This window comes from Natator depressus, chromosome 14, assembly GCF_965152275.1.
Source record: "Natator depressus isolate rNatDep1 chromosome 14, rNatDep2.hap1, whole genome shotgun sequence".
Lineage (NCBI taxonomy): Eukaryota > Metazoa > Chordata > Testudines > Cheloniidae > Natator > Natator depressus.
In genome coordinates, this window is record NC_134247.1 from 46,468,894 (window position 1) to 46,480,025 (window position 11,132).

Here is an 11,132-nt window from a genome sequence, read left to right on the forward strand (position 1 = left end):
TGGCACCTTGGGAAAATTTACTGCAAAATCTTAGGCCTTGTCTACACTACCCAGCTGTGTCACCGAAAACTGCCTTTTGGTGACAAAACAGCCAGAGCGTACACACTACAACGGGACGTCTGTCGCGAAAAATGCCCAGTTTTGGCGACAAAAAACTTCCACTCCTACGAGAGACTTTTGTCTTTTCCCCTCCCCTTTCAAAGCTCCGGGAAGTATCTGTGTGCTGCTCCCTTTGGGGAACAAACAAAGAGCAAATCTTTGGAATGCTCCTGTTCTGCCCTGTCCTAGGAACACAGCAGAAGACAGACTGCTGTCGCGGGTGGGAGACTGCTGTCGTGGGGTGGCAGACTGCTGTCGTGGGTGGCAGACTGCTGTCGCGGGGTGGGAGACTGCTGTCGTGGGGTGGCAGACTGCTGTCGTGGGTGGCAGACTGCTGTCGCGGGGTGGGAGACTGCTGTCGTGGGTGGCAGACTGCTGTCGTGGGGTGGCAGACTGCTGTCGTGGGGTGGGAGACTGCTGTCATGGGTGGGAGACTGCTGTCGTGGGTGGCAGACTGCTGTCGCGGGGTGGGAGACTGCTGTCGTGGGGTGGCAGACTGCTGTCGTGGGGTGGCAGACTACTGTCGTGGGTGGGAGACTGCTGTCGTGGGGTGGCAGACTGCTGTCGTGGGGTGGCAGACTGCTGTCGCGGGGCGGAAGACTGCTGTCGCGGGTGGGAGACTGCTGTCGCGGGGTGGGAGACTGCTCTCGCGGGTGGCAGACTGCTGTCGCGGGGTGGCAGACTGCTGTCGCGGGGTGGGAGACTGCTGTCGCGGGGTGGCAGACTGCTGTCGCGGGGTGGCAGACTGCTGTCGCGGGGTGGCAGACTGCTGTCGTGGGTGGGAGACTGCTGTCGTGGGTGGCAGACTGCTGTCGTGGGTGGCAGACTGCTGTCGCGGGTGGGAGACTGCTGTCGCGGGGTGGCAGACTGCTGTCGCGGGGTGGCAGACTGCTGTCGTGGGTGGGAGACTGCTGTCGCGGGGTGGCAGACTGCTGTCGTGGGGTGGCAGACTGCTGTCGTGGGTGGGAGACTGCTGTCGTGGGTGGCAGACTGCTGTCGTGGGTTGGCAGACTGCTGTCGTGGGGTGGCAGACTGCTGTCGCGGGTGGGAGACTGCTGTCGTGGGTGGGAGACTGCTGTCGTGGGTGGCAGACTGCTGTCGCGGGTGGCAGACTGCTGTCGTGGGGTGGCAGACTGCTGTCGCGGGTGGCAGACTGCTGTCGCGGGTGGGAGACTGCTGTCGTCGGGTGGCAGACTGCTGTCGTGGGGTGGCAGATTGCTGTCGCGGGTGGGAGACTGCTGTCGTGGGGTGGCAGACTGCTGTCGCGGGGTGGCAGACTGCTGTCGCGGGGTGGCAGACTGCTGTCGTGGGGTGGGAGACTGCTGTCGCGGGTGGGAGACTGCTGTCGCGGGGTGGGAGACTGCTGTCGCGGGGTGGGAGACTGCTGTCGTGGGTGGCAGACTGCTGTCGTGGGGTGGCAGACTGCTGTCGCGGGGTGGCAGACTGCTGTCGCGGGTGGGAGACTGCTGTCGCGGGTGGGAGACTGCTGTCCTGGGGTGGGAGACTGCTGTCGCGGGTGGGAGACTGCTGTCGCGGGGTGGCAGACTGCTGTCCTGGGGTGGGAGACTGCTGTCGCGGGTGGGAGACTGCTGTCGCGGGGTGGCAGACTGCTGTCGCGGGGTGGCAGACTGCTGTCATGGGCGGGAGACTGCTGTCGCGGGTGGGAGACTGCTGTCCTGGGGTGGGAGACTGCTGTCGCGGGTGGGAGACTGCTGTCGCGGGGTGGCAGACTGCTGTCGCGGGGTGGCAGACTGCTGTCATGGGGTGGGAGACTGCTGTCGCGGGGTGGCAGACTGCTGTCGCGGGTGGGAGACTGCTGTCGCGGGGTGGGAGACTGCTGTCGTGAGGTGGGAGACTGCTGTCGTGGGGTGGCAGACTGCTGTCGCGGGGTGGCAGACTGCTGTCGTGGGTGGCAGACTGCTGTCGCGGGGTGGCAGACTGCTGTCGCGGGGTGGCAGACTGCTGTCGCGGGTGGGAGACTGCTGTCGCGGGGTGGCAGACTGCTGTCGCGGGTGGCAGACTGCTGTCGTGGGTGGCAGACTACTGTCGTGGGTGGCAGACTGCTGTCGCGGGTGGCAGACTGCTGTCGCGGGGTGGGAGACTGCTGTCGCGGGGTGGCAGACTGCTGTCGCGGGATGGGAGACTGCTGTCATGGGGTGGCAGACTGCTGTCGCGGGTGGGAGACTGCTGTCGTGGGGTGGGAGACTGCTGTCGTGGGGTGGCAGACTGCTGTCGTGGGTGGGAGACTGCTGTCGCGGGGTGGCAGACTGCTGTCGCGGGGTGGGAGACTGCTGTCGCGGGTGGCAGACTGCTGTCGTGGGTGGCAGACTGCTGTCGCGGGTGGCAGACTACTGTCGCGGGTGGGAGACTGCTGTCGTGGGTGGGAGACTGCTGTCGCGGGGTGGCAGACTGCTGTCGCGGGGTGGGAGACTGCTGTCGCGGGGTGGCAGACTGCTGTCGTGGGGTGGCAGACTGCTGTCGCGGGTGGGAGACTGCTGTCGTGGGTGGGAGACTGCTGTCGTGGGGTGGGAGACTGCTGTCGCGGGGTGGGAGACTGCTGTCGTGGGTGGCAGACTACTGTCGCGGGTGGGAGACTGCTGTCGTGGGTGGCAGACTACTGTCGCGGGTGGGAGACTGCTGTCGTGGGTGGGAGACTGCTGTCGCGGGGTGGCAGACTGCTGTCGCGGGGTGGGAGACTGCTGTCGCGGGGTGGCAGACTGCTGTCGTGGGGTGGCAGACTGCTGTCGTGGGGTGGGAGACTGCTGTCGCGGGGTGGGAGACTGCTGTCGCAGGGTGGCAGACTGCTGTCGTGGGTGGGAGACTGCTGTCGCGGGATGGGAGACTGCTGTCGTTGGGTGGCAGACTGCTGTCGCGGGTGGGAGACTGCTGTCGCGGGTGGGAGACTGCTGTCGCGGGGTGGCAGACTGCTGTCGCGGGGCGGGAGACTGCTGTCGTGGGTGGGAGACTGCTGTCGTGGGTGGCAGACTGCTGTCGTGGGTTGGCAGACTGCTGTCGCGGGGTGGGAGACTGCTGTCGTGGGTGGGAGACTGCTGTCGTGGGTGGCAGACTGCTGTCGTGGGTTGGCAGACTGCTGTCGCGGGGTGGGAGACTGCTCTCGTGGGTGGCAGACTGCTGTCGCGGGGTGGCAGACTGCTGTCGCGGGGCGGGAGACTGCTGTCGTGGGTGGGAGACTGCTGTCGCGGGTGGGAGACTGCTGTCGCGGGGTGGCAGACTGCTGTCGTGGGTGGGAGACTGCTGTCGCGGGGTGGCAGACTGCTGTCGCGGGAGGCAGACTGCTGTCGCGGGGTGGCAGACTGCTGTCGCGGGTGGCAGACTGCTGTCGCGGGTGGCAGACTGCTGTTGCGGGGTGGCAGACTGCTGTCGTGGGGTGGCAGACTGCTGTCATGGGTGGGAGACTGCTGTCGTGGGGTGGCAGACTGCTGTCATGGGTGGGAGACTGCTGTCGCGGGTGGCAGACTGCTGTCGTGGGGTGGCAGACTGCTGTCGCGGGTGGCAGACTACTGTCGTGGGTGGGAGACTGCTGTCGCGGGGTGGCAGACTGCTGTCGCGGGTGGCAGACTGCTGTCGCGGGGTGGCAGACTGCTGTCGTGGGGTGGCAGACTGCTGTCATGGGTGGGAGACTGCTGTCGTGGGTTGGCAGACTGCTGTCGCGGGGTGGCAGACTGCTGTCGCGGGTGGGAGACTGCTGTCATGGGTGGGAGACTGCTGTCGTGGGGTGGGAGACTGCTGTCGCGGGGTGGCAGACTCCTGTCGTGGGTGGGAGACTGCTGTCGCGGGGTGGGAGACTGCTGTCGCGGGGTGGCAGACTCCTGTCGTGGGTGGGAGACTGCTGTCGTGGGGTGGGAGACTGCTGTCGCGGGGTGGGAGACTGCTGTCGCGGGTGGGAGACTGCTGTCGCGGGGTGGCAGACTGCTGTCGTGGGTGGCAGACTGCTGTCGCGGGGTGGCAGACTGCTGTCGCGGGGTGGGAGACTGCTGTCACGGGGTGGGAGACTGCTGTCGCGGGGTGGCAGACTGCTGTCGTGGGGTGGGAGACTGCTGTCATGGGTGGCAGACTGCTGTCGCGGGTGGGAGACTGCTGTCGCGGGGTGGCAGACTGCTGTCGCGGGGTGGGAGACTGCTGTCGCGGGGTGGCAGACTGCTGTCATGGGGTGGCAGACTGCTGTCGCGGGTGGGAGACTGCTGTCCTGGGGTGGGAGACTGCTGTCGCGGGTGGGAGACTGCTGTCCTGGGGTGGGAGACTGCTGTCGCGGGTGGGAGACTGCTGTCGCGGGGTGGCAGACTGCTGTCGCGGGGTGGCAGACTGCTGTCATGGGGTGGGAGACTGCTGTCGCGGGGTGGCAGACTGCTGTCGCGGGGTGGCAGACTGCTGTCATGGGGTGGGAGACTGCTGTCGCGGGTGGGAGACTGCTGTCGCGGGGTGGGAGACTGCTGTCGTGAGGTGGGAGACTGCTGTCGTGGGGTGGCAGACTGCTGTCGCGGGGTGGCAGACTGCTGTCGTGGGTGGCAGACTGCTGTCGCGGGGTGGCAGACTGCTGTCGCGGGTGGCAGACTGCTGTCGCGGGGTGGCAGACTGCTGTCGCGGGTGGGAGACTGCTGTCGCGGGGTGGCAGACTGCTGTCGCGGGTGGCAGACTGCTGTCGCGGGTGGCAGACTGCTGTCGTGGGTGGCAGACTACTGTCGTGGGTGGCAGACTGCTGTCGCGGGTGGCAGACTGCTGTCGCGGGGTGGGAGACTGCTGTCGCGGGGTGGCAGACTGCTGTCGCGGGATGGGAGACTGCTGTCATGGGGTGGCAGACTGCTGTCGCGGGTGGGAGACTGCTGTCGTGGGGTGGGAGACTGCTGTCGTGGGGTGGCAGACTGCTGTCGCGGGTGGGAGACTGCTGTCGTGGGTGGGAGACTGCTGTCGTGGGGTGGGAGACTGCTGTCGCGGGGTGGGAGACTGCTGTCGTGGGTGGGAGACTGCTGTCGCGGGGTGGCAGACTGCTGTCGCGGGGTGGGAGACTGCTGTCGCGGGTGGCAGACTGCTGTCGTGGGTGGCAGACTGCTGTCGCGGGTGGGAGACTGCTGTCGCGGGTGGCAGACTGCTGTCGCGGGGTGGGAGACTGCTGTCGCGGGGTGGCAGACTGCTGTCGTGGGGTGGCAGACTGCTGTCGTGGGGTGGGAGACTGCTGTCGCGGGGTGGGAGACTGCTGTCGCGGGTGGCAGACTACTGTCGCGGGTGGGAGACTGCTGTCGCGGGTGGCAGACTGCTGTCGCGGGGTGGGAGACTGCTGTCGCGGGGTGGCAGACTGCTGTCGTGGGGTGGCAGACTGCTGTCGTGGGGTGGGAGACTGCTGTCGCGGGGTGGGAGACTGCTGTCGCAGGGTGGCAGACTGCTGTCGTGGGTGGGAGACTGCTGTCGCGGGATGGGAGACTGCTGTCGTTGGGTGGCAGACTGCTGTCGTGGGTGGGAGACTGCTGTCGTAGGGTGGCAGACTGCTGTCGTGGGTGGGAGACTGCTGTCGTGGGGTGGCAGACTGCTGTCGTGGGGTGGCAGACTGCTGTCGCGGGTGGCAGACTACTGTCGTGGGTGGGAGACTGCTGTCGTGGGGTGGCAGACTGCTGTCGCGGGTGGCAGACTGCTGTCGCGGGGTGGGAGACTCCTGTCGCGGGGTGGGAGACTGCTGTCGTGGGTGGCAGACTGCTGTCGTGGGGTGGGAGACTGCTGTCGCGGGGTGGGAGACTGCTGTCGCAGGGTGGCAGACTGCTGTCGTGGGTGGCAGACTGCTGTCGCGGGATGGGAGACTGCTGTCGTGGGTGGGAGACTGCTGTCGCGGGGTGGCAGACTGCTGTCGTGGGTGGCAGACTGCTGTCGCGGGATGGGAGACTGCTGTCGTTGGGTGGCAGACTGCTGTCGTGGGTGGGAGACTGCTGTCGCGGGTGGGAGACTGCTGTCGTGGGTGGCAGACTGCTGTCGCGGGGTGGCAGACTGCTGTCGTGGGGTGGCAGACTGCTGTCGCGGGATGGGAGACTGCTGTCGTGGGTGGCAGACTGCTGTCGCGGGGTGGCAGACTGCTGTCGTGGGTGGCAGACTGCTGTCGCGGGTGGCAGACTGCTGTCGTGGGGTGGCAGACTGCTGTCGTGGGTGGGAGACTGCTGTCGCGGGGTGGCAGACTGCTGTCGTGGGTGGCAGACTGCTGTCGCGGGTGGCAGACTGCTGTCGTGGGGTGGCAGACTGCTGTCGCGGGTGGCAGACTGCTGTCGTGGGGTGGGAGACTGCTGTCGTGGGGTGGCAGACTGCTGTCGCGGGTGGCAGACTGCTGTCGTGGGTGGAAGACTGCTGTCGCGGGGTGGCAGACTGCTGTCGTGGGGTGGCAGACTGCTGTCGCGGGTGGCAGACTGCTGTCGCGGGTGGGAGACTGCTGTCGTCGGGTGGCAGACTGCTGTCGCGGGTGGGAGACTGCTGTCGTGGGGTGGCAGACTGCTGTCGTGGGTGGGAGACTGCTGTCGTGGGGTGGGAGACTGCTGTCATGGGTGGGAGACTGCTGTCGTGGGGTGGGAGACTGCTGTCGCGGGGTGGCAGACTGCTGTCGCGGGGTGGCAGACTGCTGTCACGGGGTGGGAGACTGCTGTCGCGGGGTGGCAGACTGCTGTCGCGGGGTGGGAGACTGCTGTCGTGGGGTGGGAGACTGCTGTCGCGGGGTGGCAGACTGCTGTCGCGGGTGGGAGACTGCTGTCGCGGGGTGGCAGACTGCTGTCGCGGGGTGGGAGACTGCTGTCGTGGGGTGGGAGACTGCTGTCGCGGGGTGGCAGACTGCTGTCGTGGGTGGCAGACTGCTGTCGTGGGGTGGGAGACTGCTGTCGCGGGGTGGGAGACTGCTGTCGCAGGGTGGCAGACTGCTGTCGTGGGTGGGAGACTGCTGTCGTGGGGTGGCAGACTGCTGTCGTGGGTGGCAGACTGCTGTCGCGGGATGGGAGACTGCTGTCGTGGGTGGGAGACTGCTGTCGCGGGGTGGCAGACTGCTGTCGTGGGTGGCAGACTGCTGTCGCGGGATGGGAGACTGCTGTCGTGGGTGGGAGACTGCTGTCGCGGGGTGGCAGACTGCTGTCGCGGGGTGGGAGACTGCTGTCGTGGGTGGGAGACTGCTGTTGCGGGTGGGAGACTGCTGTCGTGGGTGGGAGACTGCTGTCGCGGGGTGGCAGACTGCTGTCGTGGGGTGGCAGACTGCTGTCGCGGGGTGGCAGACTGCTGTCGCGGGATGGGAGACTGCTGTCGTGGGTGGCAGACTGCTGTCGCGGGGTGGCAGACTGCTGTCGTGGGTGGCAGACTGCTGTCGCGGGTGGCAGACTGCTGTCGTGGGGTGGCAGACTGCTGTCGCGGGTGGCAGACTGCTGTCGTGGGGTGGGAGACTGCTGTCGCGGGGTGGCAGACTGCTGTCGTGGGGTGGCAGACTGCTGTCGCGGGTGGCAGACTGCTGTCGCGGGTGGGAGACTGCTGTCGTCGGGTGGCAGACTGCTGTCGCGGGTGGGAGACTGCTGTCGTGGGGTGGCAGACTGCTGTCGTGGGTGGGAGACTGCTGTCGTGGGGTGGGAGACTGCTGTCGTGGGTGGGAGACTGCTGTCGTGGGGTGGGAGACTGCTGTCGCGGGGTGGCAGACTGCTGTCGCGGGGTGGCAGACTGCTGTCACGGGGTGGGAGACTGCTGTCGCGGGGTGGCAGACTGCTGTCACGGGGTGGGAGACTGCTGTCGCGGGGTGGCAGACTGCTGTCGTGGGGTGGGAGACTGCTGTCGCGGGGTGGCAGACTGCTGTCGCGGGGTGGCAGACTGCTGTCGCGGGGTGGCAGACTGCTGTCGCGGGTGGGAGACTGCTTTGACATGCCTCAGCACGGCGAGCTCCGCGAGCTACTCATCATGCTGCTCTCGGCAGTTGAGGGCGGGGGCTGTAGGAGAATTCGGAGAGAATCCCAAGATGCGCATCGATCAGCTCTTCCTTCTCGCAACGCTGCACTGTGGGGAACATACCCACGGTGCATTGCTCACCCTGCCAGTGGACATGATCTGTCAACAGAGGGAGCAAGTGTCAACACCCTCTGGCCATTGTTGTTTTGTCCACTTTTGGATGTCGACGTAACAGAACTCGGTCGTGTCGACAAGCCTCCAGTCTCTGAGTGAGTTTAGGCACCTACCTCCAGGGTTTGTGCATTGCAGGGGTGCCAAACCTGGCCCTTAGGTGCCGTATTCCTTTTGAGCATTCAGCCCTAAGTGGCTTGTGCAAAGTCACACAGGAGGTCTGGGGCAGAACACGGCATTGAACCCAGGGTCCAGGCTTGCATCCGAGCCACAGACCACCTTTTCTATCTGTTGGCCCGCTCTCTGCCCTCAATGCCCCTCCCTTTTGAATTCCACCTAGTTTTAACCCCTTGGCTGCCATCTCTCTCCTTGGCGTTCACATGCTGAAGTGACTTAAGGATGGTGAACTTTGCCTGGAAGTCATTCAGCACCTAGATGCTGGGCATGTCAATACCTCAGTTGTCCCCATGGAACACATGGCTGCCCATCACCAGCACAATTGTGTAAAGAGCATTGAGATCTAGAGATGAAAACCACTGTAGAAGAGCTAGATATTGTTCTCCACTCCACAGAGGCTGGCATGGTTAGTATCTCTGGGTGTCTGCACTGAAGAGGCCTGGGCCTGCATATTCGAGTCCTCCCCATCTCCCTCTTAAATGATCTCCTTTCTCCAGGGGAAACGAGAGAGGAAAGTATTGGGTGTAATGTATTTCAAAAGCAGTCCTACACATTTTCTCTAGGTAGCAATGTTACACAGTATTTACTGCCCCATTGAAAAGAAACCACTCTGATTGCTTTCTGCAGTAACATATAATCACCGGAGCTGTTACTCGTGGTTTAGCTGTGGCTGCATTCCACCCTGCTCCAGCATTAAACTCAATGGGGGACACAGGCTGGTGCTTTCGGCTGGAACGACTCACACTTTTCTTGATGTCACTAACTAATGCTCCTCTTTGTGGTACGTGGATCCCTGATTCTTGAGAAGGAGAAGGTAGGAAACTAGTTCAGTGATAAACGTCACAAAAAACTGTACTACTGAGCACTATCCCATTCCCTTGTAGAGAGGAAACATTACCTAGTGGTAGTGGTTAGAGCAGGGGGGCCCTGGGAGTCAAGACTCCTTGGTTCTATTCCCTGTTTTGGGAGGGCAGTATGGTCCAGTGGTAAGCAGGGCCTGGGAGTCAGGACACCTGGCTTTTATTCCCCGCTCTGCAAAGGTTGAGAATATAATCAGAGGTTAGAATATGGGGGGAAATTTGGTTCTAGTGTAGTTGGGGAGGTAGTGCTTACAGAAAGGCACGAATGACGATGAGATGGGCTTCAAATCCCTTTGGAAGAGGACTTTGGGCCCCATTGTTGCCAATGGTTTCATATTAGAAAGCGGTACGGTGTTGCCTGGAATGATGGGAGGGGAGTCCCAAATGGGAGAAGGGCATGGAAGTTTTACTCTTTAACCTGCTGTGAGGATGTGACGCAGCAGGGAGGGGGGAGTGTTGACCTGGGAATGTGCCCTGTGGACGGGAGACCTGAGAGCCTGTCACCTGAGCCAGGAGGGGGAGGGGGAGGTAACACCTCTGCCCAGGAATGTGGACGGAGGCTGCAGCAGGGAACCTGCTCGGTGGGTTTAGTGTCAGTTTGGGGCTGGGTGGAGGAACACAGGGAACCCCAGGGCTGGGGTCTAAGCTCCCTGCTCCCCCAGAAGGACTTCACTGAGGGGTCCTGGGTGTACCCACAAGCTCTGTTTTGGACTGTGTTCCTGTTGTCCAATAAACCTTCTGTTTTACTGGCTGGCTGAGAGTCTCAGTGAATCCCAGGAAGAGGGGTGCAGGGCCTGGACTCCCCCACACTCCGTGACAACTGGTGGCAGCGGTGGGATCTACTGCACCCCGTGAACGGCGCTTCCTGCAGTAAGTGACTGGGGAACAGTAAAACGAAGGGGGATTGACGGGGACCAGGCGTGCTGAAGATTCAGAGAGAGACGGTTTCAGGGGGCGGTTAACCCCTGGGAGTGTGTGACCAGAGAGAAGGACTTTTGCAGTAACAGGGTCCCCCGGGGGATTGCAGCGAGCGGTCCCAGGGGCGGAGGAGTCTGCAGCTCGACCCTGGCAAAGAGGTGGTGACCTCAAGAAGGACTGGCACACTAGGGGCTTTTCCTGGAAACCGTGGACAGCTGCCCGGCCTGCGAGTGGCCAGCCGGGAGATGTACGCTAAACGCCTTAAGAGCGACCTGGTGGAGCTGTGCAGGCAGCGGGGGCTGCGCGTCGGGAGGTCCACCAAGGAACAGCTGATTGCCCAGCTGGAGGAGAGGGATCGCTTGGATGACCCGATCCCTCTCCCTGAGGGAAGCCGCCCGGCGGACGCAGCGTGGGCCCTGGGGCCTGACCAGGCTGGGAGGGGTCAGACTGCTGCCCAGGACACCCCGAGACCCTTCCTACCTATGCCTGGGGGAGGGGTTGTGGGAAGCCCAGCGAAGACCGAGGGCCCCCTGACCCCAGCAGCCAGCAGGGGATCCTCCCAGCGGAGCTCCCCATCCCTGGAGCGGATGCGGCTGGAATGGGAGAGGGAGAGGAAAATGAGGGAGCTGGAGGATCATGAAAAACAACGTCAACATGAGGAGAAACAACGTCAACATGAGCAGGAGGAGAAGGAGAAGGAGCGTCAGGACAAGGAGAGGGAACGTCAACATGAGCAGCAGGAGAAGGAGAGGGAGCGTCAGGAGAAGGAGAGGGAACGTCAACATGAGCAGCAGGAGAAGGAGAAACAAAGACAGCATGAACTGGAGCTGGCCAGGATGAGGAGCAGTGGGGCTCCGGCTGCGGTGAGTGAGGGGGGACCCAAGACTGCAAGGAGCTTTGATAAGTGCTTCCTGGCCCAGCGGAAGGAGGGGGAGGACATAGATAGCTTCCTGACGGCCTTTGAGAATGCCTGCGAGCTGCACAGGGTTGACCCTGCAGACAGGC